Genomic DNA, 22299 nt, shown 5'->3' on the forward strand with positions numbered 1-22299 from the left:
AGCCACACTTCAGACTCTAAAAACAGGACTCTAATAAGGGCACTCATCCCAAATGGCTTTGTTCCCATGACCTCATCTAAGGTGCCAGTTCCTAATACCATCACACTGGGGCATAGGGTTTCAACATACAAATTTTGAGGGAAAGAAAACATTCAATCCATAACATCTATGCTCCAGGACTTTGAGATCTAAACATAATACATGTTTCTCACTGCAAAGTGATGATAATGAATCCTTACCAGGCGGTGAATGACCCTCTTCCTATCACCTACGTTCTTGGATGTAATTAAATGCTGCTTATTGTGTTATTATAATAAGCTAGAGTTAAAACAGAGCTTGGAGTATGTGTGTGTGTGTTTGTGCATGTGTGGTGTTTATTATGGTAAAAGATACAAAACAAGAAATTTACTCTTTTAACCATTTGAGGTGTAGAGCTTAATGACATTAAGAATATTCACATTCTTGTGCGTCCATCACCACTATCCATTTATAGAACTTTTTTCACCTTCCCAAACTGAAGCTCCATACTCATGAAGCACTAACTCCCCACTGTCCCGGCCCCTACTCTCTGGCAATCACCTTTTTACCTTCTGTCTCTCTGAATTTGACTACCCTAGGTACCTTATATAAGTGGAATCACACAGTAGTTGTCTTTTTGTGACTGTTTGATTTTACTTAGCATAAGGTCTTCAAGGTTGATCCGTGTCAGCATGTGTCAGAATTTCCTTCCTTTTTAATGCTGAATAACATTCTATTTGTGTCTGTACAACACTTTGCTTATTCAGTTATCCATCAGTAGACATTGAGTGGCTTTCACCTTTTGGCTATTGTGAATAATGCTGCTGTGAACATGGGTATACAAATATATCTTGAAGTCCCTGCTTTCAATTCTTTTATGTATATATCCCAAAATAGAGTTGCGGAATCATAGAGTGTCTATTTTCAATTACTTGTTTTCCATAGTGGCTGCATCATTTTACCCACCCTCTTTCTCTGCATCATCACCAACACTTGTTATAGCCTGTCATTTTGAAAATAACAATCCTAATGGATGTGAAGTGGTATCTCATTGTTGTTTTTGTTTGTATTTCCTGAATGTTTAGTGATGTTCTTTACCATCTTTTCACGTGCTTATTGAGCATTGGTATATTTTCTTTGGAGAGATGCATATTAAAGTCCTTGGATCATTCTGTTTAGATTTTTGTGTGAGTGTGAGTTGTGGGAGTTCTTTATATATTCTGTATATCAATCCCTTATCAGATAAATGACTTACAGATGTTTCCTCCCATTCCGTGGATTACCTTTTCACTCTGTTTATAATGTCCTTTGATGCATAAAAGTTTTACATGTTGGTAAACCCAAATTTAATCTGTTGTTTTCTTTTGTTTTCTTGCCTGAGCTTTTAAAGACATACCCAAGAAATCATTGCCAAATCCACTGTCATGAAGATTTCTCACTATGTTTTCTCCTAAATGTTTTACAGTTTTACATTTTGGTAATTTACATTTACATTATACATTAATACATAATTTACATTCATTTACATTTACAGTCTTACATTTAGGTCTTTTATCCGTTTGGAGTTCATTTGGTATAGGGTATAAGGTTAGAGTCCAACTTCATTCTTTTGCATGTGGATACACAATTTTCCCAATACCTTATGTTGAAAGGACTGTTCTGAAAGAATAGATTTGGCACTCTTGTCAAAATTGCCTATGTATGCAAGAATTTATTTCTGGTTTCTCTATTGTATTCCATTGGTCTATAGTATGTCTTTATGCCAGGACCAGACTCTTGATTATTGTAGCTTTGTAGTTAATTTTGACATCAGAAAGTGTGAGGCCTCCAACTTTGTTCTTTTTCAAGATTGTTTTGACTATTCAGGGTCTCTTGAGATTTTATATGAGTTTTAAGATAGATTTTCTATTTCTATAAAAAAATCATAAAGATTTTAATAGGAATTGCATTAAATCTGTAGATCACTTTACCTGGTATTGATATCTAAGCAATATTAAGTCTTCCAATCCATGAACATAGGACATCTTTCCCTTTATTTGTGTCTTCTTGGTGAAGTTTATTCCAAAGTATTTTATTATTTTTGGTGATATATTGCAGGTGGAATTGTTTTATTTAAAAAAAAATTTTTTTTTATGTTTACTTATTTTTGAGAGCATGAGAGACAGAACCCAAGCAGGAGAGGGGCAGAGAGAGGGAGACCTAGAATCCAAAGTAGGCTCCAGGCTCTGAGCTGTCAGCACGGAGCCCGATGCAGGGCTCGAACCCAAGGACCATGAGATCATGACCTGAGCTGAAGTCAGAAACCTAACTGACTGAGCCACCCAGGCGCTCCTGGAATTGTTTTCTTAATATCCTTCCTTTTCAGAGTGTTCATTATTTGTGTACAGAAACACAGCAGATTTTTGTGTTGATTTTGTATCATACAATTGCTAAATTTTAAATATATTTTAACATCTCAAAAGTAAAAAAAAGATATTGGTACTGGGTAACAAATTTTTATTTATCAGGACATGTTTTGTAAGCAGTATTTTTTTAAAAAATGTAGCACTTTAGTGAATATAATTGTTTAGGTTAAAGACATTTACAAGTCAAAAGGATTCCATCATTAATCACATGAGGTCATTTGTCTTCTTTTGTTTTTTTAACTCACTCAAAACAGAAATCTGACTCAATTTTATCCACTTTTTCCCTCTTCTTCTTTAATTTTAAGTTATACGAATAGATAAACATGCATTCATGAGAACAAGTAAATAAAAGAAATCTCTGTATTTCCTTAAAGTTAGAAGGGATGATGTTTTCTTAAATCCTTAATGAACAATGTATGACAAATTTGATCCTTTTGTGATCTTTCATTTACTAGACCAACTTCCCTGGTAGATTTATGTAGTCTGTGACAGTGAGTGCAAGATACAGTCTTGTTTACTTATTAAGGCTAACATAGGTTGTTTACAATTCAGTTCATCTAAAGTTAATTGAATGTGTGAAAAAATCACTGCTGTGAAGACCCAGCCTATGTGTGGCTTCATATTGTCACCAGTCCAGAAGAAAACCAAAAAGGTCATGTGACTGTTTCTGTGGTTGAATACTTACTAAAACAAGTATATTGATCACTCAACAGATGAGAGAAGAAAGACAAAACTTAGTCCACCTATGTATTGGGTTTATAAAGACCAACAGTGTTTCTAATGTATCAATTTTTCAGCAAGTTGTGATCTCATGGATGACTTCTTCAGAAAATTGTCTTGGAGACAGCTCATGGGTAAAGGAGCATATAGACTGTGTGCTAGGTTTTACAAACACTGGCCGAACTTTCGGGTGTCATTAAGAACCATAGTAAACTGAGGGTACAGGGGAAGATGGCGGCGTAGGAGGACGCTGGCTCATCTTGTCCTGCTGATCGCTTAGGTTCCACCCACATTGGCCTAAATAACCCAGAAAACCACTGGAAGACTAGCAGAATGGACTCTCTGGAGCCAAGTGTAGACAAGAGGCCCACGGAAGAGGGTAGGAAGGGTGGAGAGGCGGTGTGCACTCCACAGACTAGTGGGAGGGAGCCAGGGTGGTGGAGGGGCAGCCTGCCTGGCAAGGCAGAGCCCCCCGAGGTCTGGCTTGCAAAAGCGGAGGGGCCAGACTGCGTGAGTTCTGACAGCCAGCAGGACTTAACATCTGGAATTTTAAAAGTCAACATCTCTGCTCTCGGAGAGCAGGGAGGGCGAGAGGACGCCAGAAGGGAGAGTTATTGAGCCCTGGAAGGACAGAGCTCGGCAGGGGAACAAAGGCACTGGCAAGTGCCATCTCCCTCTCCCACCCCGCAGCCAAAATTCCAAAGGGAACCAGTTCCCGTCACCAAACTTGCTTGCACCGTGCAAACGCCCAACGCTGTGCTTCTGTGGATCCATCCCTCTGACGGGTCTGCCTCCCTCCTGGTGCTTCAGAGCAAAAAAGCTACCTAAGCCTGCCCCTCCTGACCCTGTGCACCTTGCGGATTGACCCCATCTAATACGCCCTTGGCCAGATCCCATCGACACAGCACCACAAGCCTGGCAGTGTGCAAGCAGCCCAGACAGGGGCCATACCACTCCACAGTGAGTCCTGCCCCTGGGAGAGGAGAAGATAAGGTACACACCAGTCTGACTGTGGGCCCAGCGATATCTGGGGGCAGATATCGGGTCTGACTGCAACCCTGCCCACCAACACAAGTTTCTCTGGATAGCACAGAGGAAGTGCCCTGCAGTTTGAAGTTACCACAGGCACTACCCAAAATGACAAAACAGAAGAATTCTCCTCAAAGAAACTCCAGGGAGTAGCAACAGCTAACGAATTGATCAAAACCAATTTAAGCAATATAATTGAACAAGAATTTAGAATAATAGTCATAAAATTAATGGCTGGGCTTGAAAAAAGCATAGAGGACAGCAGAGAATCTATTGCTACAGAGATCAAGGAGCTAAAAATTAGTCATGATGATTAAAAAATGCTATTAATGAGGTGCAAAATAAAATGGAGGCAGCCATAGCACAGATTGAAGAGGCAGAGGAGAAAATACGTGAATTAGAAGATAAAATTATGGAAAAAGAGGAAGCTGAGAAAAAGAGAGATAAAAAATTCCAGGAGTGTGAGGGGAGAATTAGAGAACTAAGTGATGCAATCAAACAGAACATTATTGGTATCATAGGAATTCCAGAAGAAGAGAGAGAGAAAGGGGCTGAAGGTGTACTTGAACAAATCATAGCTGAGACCTTCCCTGATCTGGGGAAGGAAACAGGCATTGACATCCAAGAGGCATAGAGAACTCCTTTCAGACGTAACTTGAATCGATCTTCTGCAAGACGTATCATAGTGAAACTGGCAGAATACAAGGATAAAGAGAGAATTCTGAAAGCAGCTAGGGATAAATGGCCCTAACATACAAAGGTAGACATATAAGGGTAGTAGCAGACCTATCTACTGAAACTTGGCAGACCAGAAAGGAATGGCAGGAAATCTTCAATGTGATGAACAGAAAAAAATATGCAGCCAAGAATCCTTATCCTGCAAGACTGTCATTCAGAATAGAAGGAGAGATAAGGGTTTTCCCAAACAAACAAAAACTGAAGGAATTCATCACCACTAAACCAGCCCTACAAGAGATCCTAAGGGGGACTCTGTGAGTAAACTGTTGCAAGGACCACAAAGTACCAGAGACATCACTACAAGCATGAAACCTACAGACATCACAATGACTCTAAACCCATATCTCTCAATAATAGCACTGAATGTAAATGGAATAAATGCTCCAACCAAAAGACATAGGGTATCAGAATGGGTAGAAAAAAAATACCCATCTATTTGCTGTCTACAAGAGACGCATTTTAGACCTGAGGACACCTTCAGATTGAAAGTGAGGGGATGGAGAACTATCTATCATGCTACTGGAAGTCAAAAGAAAGCTGGAGTAGCCATACTTATATCAGACAAACTAGACTTTAAATTAAAGGCTGTAACAAGAGATGAAGAAGGGCATCATATAATAATTACAGGGTCTATCCATAAGGAAGAGCTAACAATTATAAATGTCTATGCACTGAATACAGGAGCCCCAAATATATAAAACAATAAGCATAAACATAAGCAACCTTATTGATAAGAATGTGGTAATTGCAGGGGACTTTAACACCCCACCTACAACAATGGATAGATCATCTAGATACAGGATCAATAAAGAAACAAGGGCCCTGAATGATACATTGGATCAGATGGACTTGACAGATATATTTAGAACTCTGCATCCCAAAGCAACAGAATGTACTTTCTTCTCGAGTGCACATGGAACATTCTCCAAGATAGATCACATACTGGGTCATGAAACAGCCCTTCATAAGTATAAAAGAATTGAGATCATACCATGCACACTTTCAGACCACAATGCTATGAAACTTGAAATCAATCACAGGAAAAAGTCTGGAAGATCTCCAAAAGCATGGAGATTAAAGAACACCCTACTAAAGAATGAATGGGTCAGCCAGGCAATTAGAGAAGAAATTTAAAAATATATGGAAACAAATGAAGATGAAAATACAACAATCCAAACACTTTGGGATGCAGGGAAGGCAGTCCTCAGAGGAAAATACATTGCAATCCATGCCTATCTCAAGAAACAAGAAAAATCCCAACTACAAAATCTAACAGCACACCCAAAGGAAATAGAAGCAGAACAGCAAAGACACCCAAAACCCAGCAGAAGAAGAGAAATAATAAGATCAGAGCAGAAATAAACAACATAGAATCTAAAAAAACAGTAGAGCAGATCAATGAAACCAAGAATTGGCTTTTTGAAAAAATAAACAAAACTGATAAACCTCTAGCCAGGCTTCTCAAAAAGAAAAGGGAGATGACCCACATAGATAAAATCATGAATGAATATGTAATTATTACAACCAATCCCTCAGAGATACAAGCAATTATCAGGGAATACTATGAAAAATTATATGCCAACAAACTGGACAACCTGGAAGAAATGGACAAATTCCTAAGCACCCACACACTTCCAAAACTCAAACAGGAAGAAATAGAAAATTCGAACAGACCCATAACCCGCGAAGAAATTGAACCAGTTATCAAAAATCTGCCAACAAATAAGAGTCCGGCACCAGATGGCTTCCCTGGGGAATTCTACCAAACATTTAAAGCAGAGATAACACCTATCCTTCTAAAGATGTTCCAAAAAATAGAAAGGGAAGGAAAACTTCCAGACTCATTCTATGAAGCCAGCATTACTTTGATTTCCAAACCAGACAGAGATCCAGCAAAAAAAGAGAACTATAGGCTAATATCCCTGATGAATATGGATGCAAAAATTTTCAAAAGCTACTAGCAAATCGAACTCAACAGCATATAAAAAGAATTATTCACCATGATCAAGTGGGATTCATTCCTGGGATGCAGGGCTGGTTCAACATTCACAAATCAATCAATGTGATACATCAGATTAATAAAAGAAAAGATAAGTACCATATGATCCTGTCAATCGATGCAGAAAAAGCATTTGACAAAATTCAACATCCTTTCTTAATAAAAACCCTTGAGAAAGTTGGGATAAAAGGAACATATTTAAACGTCATAAAAGCCATTTATGAAAAGCCCACAGCTAATATCACCCTCAATGGGGAAAAACTGAGAGCTTTCCCCCTGAGATCAGGAACACGACAGGGATGTCCACTCTCACCACTGTTGTTTAACATAGTGTTGGAAGTTCTAGCAATCAGACAACAAAAGGAAATCAAAGGCATCAAAATTGGCAAAGATGAAGTTAAGCTTTCACTTTTGGCAGATGACACAATACTATACAAGAAAAACCCAATAGACTCCACCAATACTCTGATAGAAATGATACATGAATTCAGCAAAGTCGCAGGATACAAAATCAATGTACAGAAATCAGTTGCATTCTTATACACTAATAATGAAGCAACAGAAAGACAAATAAAGAAACTGATCCCATTCACAATTGCACCAAGAATCATAAAATACCTAGGAATAAACCTAACCAAAGATGTAAAAGATCTGTATGCTGAAAACTATAGAAAGCTTATTAAGGAAATTGAAGAAGATATAAAGAAATGGAAAAACATTCCATGCTTATGGGTTGGAAGAATAAATATTGTCAAAATGTCAATACTACCCAAAGCTATCTAAACACTCAATGCAATCCCAATCAATATTTCATGAGCATTCTTCTCAAAGCTAGAACAAGCAATCCTAAAATTTGTATGAAACCACAAAAGACCCCGAATAGCCAAAGTAATTTTGAGGAAGAAGACCAAAGCAGGAGGCATCACAATCCCAGACTTTAGCCTCTACTACAAAGCTGTCATCATCAAGACAGCATGGTATTGGCACAAAAACAGACACATAGACCAATGGAATAGAATAGAGACTCCAGACTTGGACCCACAAAAGTATGGCCAACTAATCTTTGACAAAGCAGGAAAGAATATCCAATGGGAAAAAGACAGTCTCTTTTTTTTTTTTTAATTTTTTTTTTCAACGTTTTTTATTTATTTTTGGGACAGAGAGAGACAGAGCATGAACGGGGGAGGGGCAGAGAGAGAGGGAGACACAGAATCGGAAGCAGGCTCCAGGCTCCAAGCCATCAGCCCAGAGCCTGACACGGGGCTCGAACTCACGGACCGCGAGATCGTGACCTGGCTGAAGTCGGATGCTTAACCAACTGCGCCACCCAGACACCCCCAAAAAAGACAGTCTCTTTAACAAATGGTGCTGGGAGAACTGGACAGCAACATGCAGAAGAATGAAACTAGACCACTTTCTTACACCATTCACAAAAATAAACTCAAAATGGATGAAAGATCTGAATGTGAGACAGGAAACCATCAAAACCCTAGAGGAAAAAGCAGGAAAAAACCTCTCTGACCTCAGCTGCAGCAATTTCTTACTTGACACATCTCCAAAGGCAAGGGAATTAAAAGCGAAAATGAACTATTGGGACCTCATCAAGGTAAAAAGCTTCTGCACTGCAAAGGAAACGATCAACAAAACTAAAAGGCAACCGACAGAATGGGAAAAGATATTTGCAAATGACATATCGGACAAAGGGCTAGTATCCAAAAATCTTTAAAGAACTCACCAAACTCCATACCCAAAAAAACACATAATCCAGTGAAGAAATGGGCAGAAGACATGAATAGACACTTCTCTAAAGAAGACATCCGGATGGCCAACAGGCACATGAAAAGATAGTCAACGTCGCTCCTCATCAGGGAAACACAAATCAAAACCACACTCAGATACCACCTCACGCCAGTCAGAGTGGCCAAAATGAACAAATCAGGAGACTATAGATGCTGGCGAGGATATGGAGAAATGGGAACCCTCTTGTACTGTTGGTGGGAATGCAGACTGGTGCAGCTGCTCTGGGAAACAGTGTGGAGGTTCCTCAAAAAATTAAAAATAGATCTACCCTCTGACCCAGCAATAGCACTGCTAGGAATTTACCCAAGGGATACAGGAGTACTGATGCATAGGGGCACTTGTACCCCAATGTTTATAGTAGCACTTTCAACAATGGCCAAATTATGGAAAGAGCCTAAATGTCCATCAATTGATAAATGGATAAAGAAGTTGTGGCTTATATATACAATGGAATACTACTTGGCAATGAGAAAGAATGAAATATGGCCTTTTGTAGCAACGTGGATGGAACTGGAGAGTGTGATGCTAAGTGAAATAAGTCAGGCAGAGAAAGACAGATACCATATGTTTTCACTCTTATGTGGATCCTGAGAAACTTAACAGAAGACTGTGGGGGAGAGAAAGGAAAAATAAAGTTGGAGAGGGAGAGAGCCAAACCAGAAGAGACTCTTAAAAACCGAGAATAAACTGAGGGTTGATGGGGTTGGGAGGGAGGGGAGGGTGGGTGATGGGCATTGAGGAGGACACCTGTTGGGATGAGCACTGGGTGTTGTATGGAAACCAATTTGACAATAAATTTCATATTAAAAAAAAAAGAACCATAGTAAACTATCTACTTACCTATCTATTTAATTTAAAAAATTCTCCAGAGTGACCAATGTTTCTTTTTAATCATTTTCTAGATAACATGTTATCAATGAGTAATTATCAAATGACCCTTCAAAAGATCAAAAGAAAAAATTAACTGAATGCTTTATTAACATTGTTGTAAATACCCAGATGAGTGAATATTCTAAAGTCCATTTTTTTTCATGCATTTGATAATATGCAGATGTTATACAGGTATAAGATTGTGGAAAATACTAGGGAAAAAAAAGATCCTTCTGAGTATAAACAGAAGACTTTGAAATGGCACTCTCTAGTTTGACCTAAGCCACTAAACAGTCCAGTAACTTAAAATATACTTTAGCCTTTCCTTCTTCTCCTTTTTTCTCCTATTTTTAGAGCAATAGGAATGTGTGGGCAGAAGAAATACAGAATGATCCATAACCATTATAATTCTTCTCCCAGTGGGCCTATACTTCCCGCAAAGTGTTTCTTTAATTTATCTAGTGACTTTTTTTTTTTTAATGTGTGGCTGTCTCATCAAGCACTTGAAATATGGTTAGTGTAACTGGGAAATGGATTTTTTTTTAGTTAAAAAACTTTATTTTTGAGAGCAGTTTGAGGTTCATGACAAAACTGAGTAGAAAGTCCAGAGAATTTCCAAATAACATCTGTCCTCCACGTGCATGCTTTTCCCCACTCTCAACATCCTGCACCACAGAGGTACATTTGTTATAATTAAGAAACTCTGTTGACACATTATTATCACCCAAAGTCCAGAGTTCACATTTATTGCATATGTGGTGTTGTATGTTCTATGGGTCTTGACAAATGACACATACCCACCCTTGTAATGTGTAGAATAGTTCCCCTGCCCTAAAAATCCTCTGTGTCCTGCCTCTTCCCTTTCCATTAGCCCCTAGAAATCACGAATATTTTTTAATCTCTATAGTTTTGCCTTCTCCAGAATGCAGTGTAGTTGGAATCATTCAGTATGTACCTTTTGAAACTGGCCTCTTTCACTTAGGGATATGGTTTTAAGGTCTCTCCCAGTCTTTTCGTGGCTCGATAGCTCATTTCTTTTTGGCACTATGTCATATCTGGATATACCACAGTGCATTTATCCTTTCGCCCACTGAAGAACATCTTGGCCACTTTCAGGTTTGGGCAGTTACAAACAAAGCTGCTATAAATATCCATGTGCAGGGTTTTGAGTGAACATAAATTTTCTATATATTTGGGGAAATATCAAGGAGTGTCATCCCCGGATCATATGATAAGAGTATGTCTAGTTCCAGGAAAGATTTCCAAATGTCTTCCAAAGTGATTATACCATTTTGCATTCCCACCAGCATTAAATGAGAGTCCCTCTTGCTCAAGGTCCTTGTCAGAATTCAGTGTCATCGATGTTTGGATTTTGGCCGTGGTCATAGTTGTGATATCTCGTTGTGATATCTCGTTGCTGTTTTCGTTTGACATTTCCTAGTGAAATATGATGTTAAACACCTCTGAATATGCTTGCTTGCCATCTGTGTACCTTCTTTGGGGGAGGTGTCTGTCCAGGCCTTTTAACCATGATTTGAAACTGGGTTGTTTCCTATTTATGCATTTCAAGAGTTCTTTGTATGTTTGGATGGCAGTCTCTTATCAGATGTGTCTTCTGCCAAAAAATTTTCCAAATCTCTGGCTTGTCTTTTCATTTTCTTGATATGTCTTTTGCAAAGAAGAAAATTTGATTTTAATGAAATTCAGCTTATCAATGATTTCTTTCATGAATCATGTCTCTGGTATTATATCTAAAAAAGGCATCACTGTACCCAAGATCATGTAGGTTTTCTCCTCTGTTATCTTCTAGGAGTTTCACACTTTTGTGTTTTCCATTTAGAGCTATGATTCATTTTGACTTAATTTTCATGGAGGATGTAAGGTCTGTGTATAGATTCATTGCAGGTTTTTTTTAAAAAGACTATCTTTGTTCCATTTTATTACTTTTGCTCCTTTGTCAAAGACCGGTTGGCTATATTTATATAGGTCTATTTCTGGCCTCTTTGTTCTGTTCCTGTAATCTGTCTTTCTGTCCTTTCACCAGTTCCATACTGTTGTGATCACTGCAGTTTTATATTAAGTCTTGAAGACTGACAGTGTCAGCTCTCCCACTTCGTTCTTCTTCAATTATATGGTGGCCTTTCTCGGTCTCTTGCCTCTTCATATAAATCCTGGAATCAGTTTGTCAACAGCCATGAGATAACTTACTGAGATTTTGGATGGGACTGTGTTGCATCTGTAGAAGAACTGACATCTTGACAATATTGATTTTTCCTATCCATGGACATGGACTATCTCTATGCTTCTTTATTTTTTCCTTGATATCTTTTTTTGGAACTTTACGCTTTTTCTCACACAGATTGTGCACATCATTTTTAGATTTATCCCTAAGTATTTCATTTTTTGATGCTAACATAAATGCTAATGTGTTTTTAATTCAAATTCCAGTTGTTCATTCCTCATATGTAAAAAATTAGTCAACTTTTGTATATTACTGTCTATTACTGTATCTTGCAACTTTGCTATAAGCACTTATTGGTTCTAGGAGTCTTTTTGATGATTCTTTTGCATTTTATACATAAATGATCTTTTTCTATATTCCTTTAAATTCCTTTTCTCCTCTTATTGAATTCAGTAAGACTTTCAACTTGATGTTGAAAAAGCATCAGTGGGATGGGACATCCTTGCCTTGTGCCTGATCTTAGCAATAAGTCTAGTTTCTCACCAAGCATGATGTTACCTGTAGGGTTTTGTTTTTTTTTTAATTACAGATGTTCATGATGAATTTGAGGAAGTTTCTTTATAATCCTAGTTTGCTGGGAGTTTTTATCATAAACGAGTGTGGAATTTTTCCAGTGCTTTTTGTGCATCTATTAATATCTTCTTTTGACTGTCGATGTTGCACATAGACTGTATTAATTGTTGAATGTTGGACCAGTCTTATGTATTTAGATAAATCCCATGTGGTTGTGGTGTGTAGTTCTTTTACATATTGTCGGATTCAATTTGCTAATATTTTGTTGAGAAGTTTTCATATCTGTTCATAAGAGATATTGCTCTATAGTTTTCTTGCAATGTCTTTAGTTTTGGTATTAAGATATTGCTGGCCTTTTAGAATGAGTTAGGAAGTATTCCCTCTGCCCCTGTCTTCTGGAAAAGATTGTAGAGAATTGGTATAATTTCTTCCTTAAATGTTTCGTTGAATTCAATGGTGAACTCATCTGGGCATGGTACTTTTGTTTTGGAAGGTTATTGATTATTGATTCAATATTAAAAATAGATATAGGCCTATTCGGATTGTATATTTTTTCTTGTATGAGTTTTAGCAGTTGTCTGTTAAAAGAATTTTTGTGTTTTATCCAGATTATCAAATTTGTGGGTATAGAGTTGTTCATAACATCCATTTATTATGCTTTTATTGTCCTTGGTATTTGTAGTGATACCCCTTTCATTTCTGATATCAGTAATTTATGTTTTCTGTTTCTCTTAACTGGGTAGAGGCTTATAGATTTTATTGATGTTTTCATAGAATCAACTTTTGCTGCATCTGTCCATTTCTGATAGAAGCATGTTAAGGTCTCCAACCATAATAGTGGATCAGTCTCTTTCTCTTTGCTGTTCTATCAATTTTTGTCTCACATCTTTTTTTAATGTTTATTTATTTTTGAGAGAGACAGAAACAGAATGCAAGTGGGTTAGGGGCAGAGAGAGAGGGAGACCCAGAATCTGAAGCAGGCTCCAGTCTCTGAGTTGTCAGCACAGAGCCTGATGTGGGGCTCGAACTCACGAGCTGTGAGATCATGACCTGGGCTGGAGTCGGATGCTCAACCGACTAAGCCACCCAGACGCCCCTCACATTTTTTAACTCTCTGTTGTTAGGTACACACATATTAGGAAATGTCATGTCTTTTTGGAGTATTGAGTCTTTAGTTTTTATTTAATGCCCATCTTTATCCTTGATAGCATTTCTCGCTCTGAAGTCTGCTCTGTTTGAAATTAACATAGGTAGTCTTGCTTTCTTTTACTCAGTGTTAGCATGATATATCTTCATCCATGTCTTTACTTCTAATTGATATGTGCCTTTATATTTAAAATGGACTTCTTGTAGAACGCATATAGTTGGGTCTCATGTTTTGATCCGTTCTGAAATCCCTCTTTTTTTTTTTTTGGTGTATTTAGTCTATTGACATTTAGAGTGAATATTGATATAGTTGGATTAAAATCTACCGTATTTGTTACTGTTTTCTAATTGTTGCCTTTTGTTCTTTATGGCTACCTTTTTTTGCCTTCCACACCTTTTCTGTCTTGTGATTTTAATTGAGCGTTTTATATAATTCCACTTGACTCATTTGTTAGCACATGAATTATACTTCTTTTTTGAGTATTTTAAGTGGTTACTCTAGAGTTTTCAGTATACATTTACAAGTCATCCAACTCCTCTTTCAAATAACCCTGCTCCATGGATAATAAAAGTAGCTTGTAATAAGAAAATATTCCTAATCCATCCTTCCTGTCCGTTGCATCATTTCTGTCAATTATTTCAATATTACATAAGCATACATACATAGGCACCACAAGCATACAGAATGGAATACATTGTTGCTATTATTTTGAAGAAACCATTATCTGTTGGATCAATTAGAACTTTAAAACCTAAAAGTTTTCATTTTGCTTTCACTTATTCACTTTCTGATGCTCTTCCTTTCTTGTGTAGATCCCTGTTTCTGACCTTTATCATTTTCCTATCTCCAAAGAACTTCAATTAACATTTTTTACTGGCAACAGATTTACTCAAGTTTTGTTTGTCTGATAAAGTCTTATTTTCCTTTCTCTCTTTTTGTTTTCTAAGTTTATTTATTTTGAGAGAGAGGGAGAAAGAGCATGAGTGGGGTGGGGGTAGAGAGGGAGAGAAAATTCCAAGCAGGCTCTGTACTGTCAGCACAGGGCCCAACGCGGGGCTAAAACTCACGAATTGTATAATCATGACCTGAGCCGAGATGAGGAGTTGGATATTTAACTGACTGAGCCACCCAGGCGCTCCCTCCTTTCACTCTTGGAAAAGTTTGGAGGTGCAGAATTCTAACTTGGTGATTTTCTCTCTCAACACTTTAAACATTTTCTCTCATTCTTTTTTTTTTTTTTCTTGCATAGTTTCAGAGGAGAATTCAGATATAATTCTGTCCTTGCTCCTCTCTGTATAAGTTTTTTGTTTGGGTTTTGGTTTTGGTTTTGGTTGCTTGCTTGTTTTTGTTTTTGTTTTTTACTCTGCCATCTTTTAAGGTTTTTTTCTTACCTTTGTTTTTCTAAAGTCTGAAAATGATATGCCTACGTGAAGGGTGTTTTGTTTTTGTTTGCTTGTTGTTGGTTGGTTGGTTTTGTTTTGTTTTGTTTTGTTTTGTTGGCACATTTCCGCTTGCTATTCTCTGAGCTTCTTTGGAGCTGGGATTTGGTACCTGATATTTTTGGGGGGGAAATTCACAGCCATTATTGCTTCTAATATTGCTTCCATTCTCTCTCTCTCTCTCTCTCTCTTTTTTTTTTTTTTCTGATATTACCAATACACCTATATTACACGTTTTCTCTCTGATTTCAATATTATGTTTTGGGGTTTTGGGGTCTTTTTTCTCTCTGCTTTTCAATTTTGGAAGTTTCTATTGTCATAGCTTCAAACTCAGAGTTTTTCCTCAGCTATGTCCCGTACACTAATGAGCCCATCATTGTTCTTTTCTCTTGCAGTGTTTTTCATCTCTAACTTTTCTTTTTGATTCTTTTTTAGAAGAATCTCTCTGCTTATATTATCTATCTTTTATCATTTCCGTTGTCTACTTTTCCCATTAAAGCCCTTACTGTATGAGTCACAGTTTGTTTGTTTTTTTAATTCCTGGCCTGATTATGCCAACTTTCCTGCTGTATCTGACTCTGGTTCCGAAGGTTGTTCAGTCTCTTTAAACTGTGTTTTTTGCCTTCTAGTAATTCATGTTATTTTGGTTGAAAGCACGACCTGTTGTACTGGGTAAAAGGAATTGTGTGGTCAAGAGTCCTGTAGTAATATCGTGGTAAGGCATGGAGAGAAGGGGAGCCTTCCATAGTTCTTTGATTAGGTCTTGGTCTTGTGGGGAGCCTGTGCTTCCAGACTGTGAACTTCTTGCCTTCTTGCCTCCTCCCCCTTTAGGTGGAAGAAAATGTCTAGAGTGGGGTGAAGTTGAGGACTTCCCTTCCCTAGGCTCTGATAAAACTCCAGCAGGTTAGACTTTGATAAAATAGTTTCTCATAAGGGAAATCCTTGTTAAGATCAGAATCTCTAAAGGATTTCAAAATGGCTTCTTTATCTTCCTCCTGATAAAAGCACAAAGGGATTCCCCCCCCCCCCCCCAATATTCACTTGAGAATTTGGTAGAGCTCCTGGCAGTAAAATCAACAAAAGTGTGGGGACCCTCTGAGACTTAGGGTCCCCCTAAATTTTTTAATTCTTAGGCTTGTCTACACTAAGCCTGTAATAATTTGTCAATTACAGGTTTGTGTGTTTCTTTTTCCCTACCTTGGCTTATTGGGTCCCACAAAAGTTTCTTCCTGTAGGTTTCTGCTCAGGTAAGTTGTGATTCTGTATATTCACTTGACTTTCTTTCCAACGTTTGGGTCAGTCATTGGACCTCACTTTTCTGTCATATCTGAGAACAGTTGTTGATTTTCAGTTTGTTCATCTTTTTTACCAAAAAAAAAAAAAAAAAAAAGGCCAAAACATGACTTTCACTAACAAACTTCCATCTTGTTCTCAGATGTGGGTCTTCTGCAAAGACACAATTAAGTTCTTTAAAAATGTGACAAGTGCTCCTGGGTGGCTCAGTTGGTTAAGTGTCTGACTCTTGATTTCAACTCAGGTCATGATCTCACAGTTCCTGGGATCCAGCCCCATGTTGGGTTCTGTGCAGACAGCGCAGAGCCTGCTTGGGATTCTCTCTCTTTCCCTCTCTCTCTGCCCCTCCCCCGTTCACACTCACTTGCTGTCTCCCTGTGTCAAAATAAATAAACTTAAAAAAATAAAAATAATAAAAATGTGACAATTAGAACAACCTATGGAGTGTGTGCCCCTAGTGAGAGTAAGTATTACTAGGATAGCCTACAAAATACGTTTCTGAGGTTTTGTCTCTCATCATATTTCTTAGGAACGAGAGTGGCTCCTTTTAGCAAATGCAAATGCATACCTAACTCCATGTGCATAATGAATGGGTTTTAGGGTCCTTCTGAAAAGAAGATGGTGTAAGTCAGTTATCAAGAGAGCCTCATGAATGGAGAAGCAAATTATTTTCTTGAAAGTTAATAATGTCAAAAGCTACGTATTCCTGAGAGAGGAAAAACATTTAAATTACAATTTTACCTTCATAAGAAACATCACCAAATGTCTTCAATTCAGTGAATGTTGAGGGGCGCCTGGGTGGCTCAGTCAGGTAAGCATCTGACTTTTGATTTCAGCTCAGGTCATGATCTCATGGTTTGTGGGTTCGAGCCCCATGTCGGGCTCTGTAGTGACACTGCAGAGCCTGCTTGGGATTCCTTCCCCCTATCTCTCTGCCCTTCTCCTTCTCACACTCTCTGTCTCACTCTCAAAATAAATAAATAAATAAATAAACTTTTAAAAAAATAAGTGAGGGGCACCCGAATGGCTCAGTTGGTTAAACGCCTGACTTCGCCGCAGATCATGATCTCATGGTTTGTGAGTTTGAGCCCCCCGTTGGGCTCTGTGCTGACAGCTCAGAGCCTGGATGGAGCCTGCTTTGGATTCTGTGTCTCCCTCTCTCTGCCCCTTCCCCTCTCATGCTCTGCCTCTTTCTGTCTCAAAAATGAATAAACATTAAAAATAATTTTTTTAAATAAGTGAATGTTGAATATTTATATTTAAATTATAAATTTTTAATAATGAAAGGACTTTGATTTTTTGGTGTTTTGTAGAAGCATTGGATGCTAAACTTTCTTTTTCGGTACACACATTTGTGATCTGTACTGAAAGTAAATGTTGAAATATGTACCGATAGATCTTTAATACCCACAAGAAACCAGTTTCAGATTACAGATAGAAGTAGACAGAGAAGGCTTTGCACAGCAAGATTCTGCAGCTTAGATGTGTAAGGAGAGACAAAAAATCTTAGTTCTAGAGAATGTTTTATAGATCATCCTCCTTTGTGATAAGTCCTCCCTAGTATATAATTATTACAAGGCACATGACATTAGAATTTATCCACTTTCTTTCCTCACGTGTTCTAACATTCTCTGTGAGCATTCCCTTTAAAAAGTTAAGACTGTGAATACAGTTATGGAGACTGACTCAAGTATAAATCATGTGCTTCATATCACTTTCTAAGTGTCCAGAAATTCTAATCAGAGGTTTGGTCGACATACCTACATCTCAGTTAGTTAATAGAAATATAGGGACCATTATCTACAGATAGGTCAGTCACCATGTAGACTTGGTCCATCTAGGGAATTGGTCTCCAGTGTCTGATTCAAATTTGAAAAAAAAAAAAAAGCATGTTAAAAGGCTTTTAAAAGGTAAAGATTTTCTTTTTCTTTTTCTTTTTCTTTTTTGCCAGAACATTACAATTCCTTGGCTGTCATATTTTGGCATCCACTGATTTGAGTTGGGGAATTTGCTAAACATGGAGGTAAAAAAGAAAGTTGCTTTCTGCTTCAAGATTTCCAAATTTCTGGCAGCAATCTAAAAAACATATCTCTTAGCTCTATCTCTGGGCAAAAGTGTTTTGCTAACATTTCTCTTTTTTCCTGACCTTTTACTTCATTGTTAACATACTCTATCCATCATTTCACCCCCTCTAGTCTTAGGATATAATCAGGATCTGTAAAATTATTCAATAAGGGAATCTAATTGCCCTAGAGGAAAAAGGGACTTTTCTCTCTTGAAATCCAGGGGAAAATGGGTAGCACTAAAACTCATGTCAGGAATTTTTTAAAAAGAAAAAAACAAAATATATACTCTTAAAAATGAATGCATATATATCTTTATGTCCCTTCAAAATTTACTGACTGAAATGATAACAAAAATGTGGGTAAGTTCAAAGAAAGTGAAATGTTGTAATCAGACACGGTTGGGATTTGGCATTTTACATTTGTGTCTTTTGGAAAGACTTTTTGTGAGACTCTCTGGTATTTTGGTGCATATCCAAGAGATATTACAATTTATATATTCATCCATAATCATCCCAAAAAAAGCCAAGTATTTTCTCAAAAGCAAGCTTAGCTTGATTTTCTTACCAATATCCACTTACATGCGAACGTGCAAAGTTCAGATAGATCATCCAAATCAAGATGATCCGTATCAAGATGAGAATCTCCTTAAACTTTTTTTAAATGTTGATTTTCATTGTTTGTCCATTTCTATAGGCTTACAAGATTAGTCTTTTTTTTTTAATGTTTATTTATTTTTGAGAGAGAGAGAGAGACAGAGACAGAGACAGAGACAGAGCTAGAGCAAGAGAAGGGCAGAGAGAGAGGGAGACACAAATTCTGAAGTAGGCCCCAGGCTCTGAGTTGTCAACACAGATCTTGATGTAGGGCTGGAACTCGTGAACTGTGAGATCATGACCTGAGCCGAAGTCAGACACTTAGCTGACTGAGCCACCCAGGTGCCCCGACTCTGTGATATCTTGCCATCCATCTAGATGGGTGTGCCTTCTAGCAGCTCATCGTTCCCTTGAAGTCTTTCAGGATGCTCTGGCTACAGGTCTCATGCAGCACTTACTTTCATTTACATCCATTTTATCATGCCCTTTCTTATATCCTGCACCCCATTTACTCCTCATAATCCTGCGAGAGCTAAATTATTAACTCCTTTTGGTTCTGAGGAAACCATGGCTCAAGGAGGATAATGACTTACTCAAAGTCACATGAATGTGATGTCAGAACTAGGACAAGAAGCCCGCTCATCTCATTACTGTAGTAGACAGAGGATTGTACACTGTAACAACTCCATCTTTGGCCCTCCGTCTTGTTTGTGTTTGCCCCGTGTACTCTCTTGGGGCTATGTGTTCCAGGCCCCTTGGAGATCAATATACGTGCCTCAGAAATGTCCACCAAGGTCGGGATGGCGGGAAGCTTGCTTTGGCTTCCCATGAGTCGGTTAGAGATAACATGCTCACTCCCCTTTCTGAATGCACAGGGGAATATTCTTTGGGAATATTCTATGGATTTTCAAAATGTCATCTTAAGTTGCAAAACTTCCCAGAAGACATTGAGTTCATGTGAACGGTGGCTCCTGGAGCTGTAAAATCCTCCTGATGTTTTCTTGTGGACAATGCCATGTGCATACTCAGAATAAAGGATTCTTGGTTTTCTTCCTGGGAATGGGGCCACTGACAGAGTCTGGAAGCTCTTATAAACACATTTATTCAATTCTATCGTGTGTCACACACTACAAGCAAACAGCCGGTCTACAAACAGGCTAGTGAGGAAAACAATAGATCAAACAATCGTTTTTAAAAATTGTGGCATTTCTTTGGATTGAGTCATGACAGAAACTGATTGAGATTTTGCGGGAAGTCCCAGGACCCTCATTTAATTTCTGTGTTTTTGTATCTACGAGTTTTTGGCTATTAAATCTACCTAATCAAGACCTACTTCTTTCCAATGAAAGATCCTGACTAGAAGTTTGAGGCAAAGATGAAAATTAGAAAATGAGCTTTCTCAATTGTAGGTGAAGACACTGGTGGTTTGAAAATAAATCTCAAGTTCTATCTTTTGAACCAGAACCATTTTCGTCACCTTGCTTTCTGTCTTGCCTGAAGTAGCTTTCTCAACAAGTCATTGAAAACAGCATGATTGTTCAGCAAATCATTCACATTTTATGGGCATTTACCAAGAAAATCTTTTTAGAAATCACTTCTACTTCATCAGAGATGAACAATCAGGTAGTGCTGGACACAGTGGACATAAGATGAGCTGTAAATTCATCCACATCTTGTAAATGAACATTAATTACCTTGCTTGAAAAACAGGGAGGAGAGGGAACTACACAATATCTCAATACCTTAGTGTATTTGGAAATAAGGCTGGTCAGAGCTTCAGCCTTTATGTTACCAGGGATGGCATAATTGTGTCACCAAGATGGTCTGAAACATAAATTATTGAGTCAGAAGGGAACTGGTGGCCCATGTTGTCTGGCCTTGGAGTCAACTGTTGGAAATTGCTTACAAGCTATTGAGAATCAGATGTATGGGGTGACTCTGATGCATGTATCTTGTTAATCCCTCCAGATTACCATAAATTGTTGGCTCTTTGGGAATATTCTATGGATTTTCAAATTTCATTTTGAGTTTATAATAGATAATGAACCAAATAGTATTACTCTCAAGTAGTATCATTGACCTGATGTTTAACCATGGCGGAGACAAACCAATAGGACACATAATTTCTTTAAGGTCGTCCACCCAGGACAGCATTTCTGGATCCTCCTTTGCCTTCTAGTCCACTGCTCCGTGTTAGGGTGTAAGATAGCAGGACACAATAATCCTAATCTTCATTCTGTCCATTAATCTAATTTTAAAAGGGAGAAATATCCATCTCAAGCATACCCAAATAGAACATTCCAGATGCTCTTGTACAGGCCTGAAAAAAACATGTCAAGGTAAAAAAAAAAAAAAAAAAAAAGTATATCAACCTGTTTTCTCTTGCCGTAAATCTAAAACCCTTGCACATTTTATACGTTTTATCTTTTTCTTGCTGTAAATAACCCAGTTTTCAACCAGATGTGATTTTTACTCCTCAGGGAAATTTGACAACATCTGGAGACATTTTTGGTTGTCCCAACTGGGGTCAGAGGTACAGCTGACATATGTCAGGCAGAAGTCAGGGATGCTGCTAAGCGTCCTACAACCCCCGTAACAAAGAATTATCCAACCCAAAATGTCAACAATGGCATGGGTGAGTTAAGTCTCCCCTCCAGGCTGACCTAAGCCTGTTTTCTAATAGAAATGACTATGTCATATGAGAGATCTCCGCTCACCTTCCCGGGGTGAGGGATTTGAAAGAATGTGAGACAAAAACACATCACAGGGAGGACAGATACGGCACAGGGAATATAGTCCACGGTGTAAGAGCGTTGTAAGGTGACAGATGACAGCTACACTTGTGGCCAGCATAGCATCCGGTATAGAGGTGGTAAGTCACTAGGTGGTACGCTCAAAACTAATGTAACGTTGTGTGTCGACTGTACTTCAATTAAAAAAAAAAGAAACCAGAAGAGACCCTTCAAAACTGAGAACACACTGAGGGTTGATGGGGGGGGGGTGGGAGGGCGGGGAGGGTGGGTGATGGGCATCGAGGAGGGCACCTGTTGGGATGAGCACTGGGTGTTGTATGGAAACCAATTCGACAATGTTTCATATTAAAAAAAATAATAAAGGCCAAGTGAAAAAAAAAGAAAGAAAGAAAAAATACTACCTTGAGGTGCTGTTCCTAGATGCTCCCAGGAACATTTTGCTCTCAATGGTGTTAAAGCCATTTCACAAACAAAACCCTTGTCACTCGCCTCTAGGAGAGTAAAATGTAGCTTTAGGGCCTGATTCCTTTATTGTTCTGAAGGTCAGAAAGACCTTGAAGATCTCTTTGAAAGGAAACAAATATGTGCTTTGTAACAACCAGTAAGTTTAATGGCTCCATAAACCTAACAGAACAGTCAAAAGTAATACTTTTCATCTATTGTCTACTTTACAG

General features: G+C 38.1%; 1 protein-coding gene across 1 annotated transcript in view; it reads left to right on the forward strand.

Moving 5' to 3' along the window:
* Window positions 1–22299, forward strand: part of SLC39A12 (solute carrier family 39 member 12) — an 83988-nt gene that overhangs the window by 60866 nt on the left and 823 nt on the right. The window lies entirely within an intron of this gene.

The sequence above is a fragment of the Panthera uncia genome, chromosome B4, assembly GCF_023721935.1.
Source record: "Panthera uncia isolate 11264 chromosome B4, Puncia_PCG_1.0, whole genome shotgun sequence".
NCBI classification, from domain to species: domain Eukaryota; kingdom Metazoa; phylum Chordata; class Mammalia; order Carnivora; family Felidae; genus Panthera; species Panthera uncia.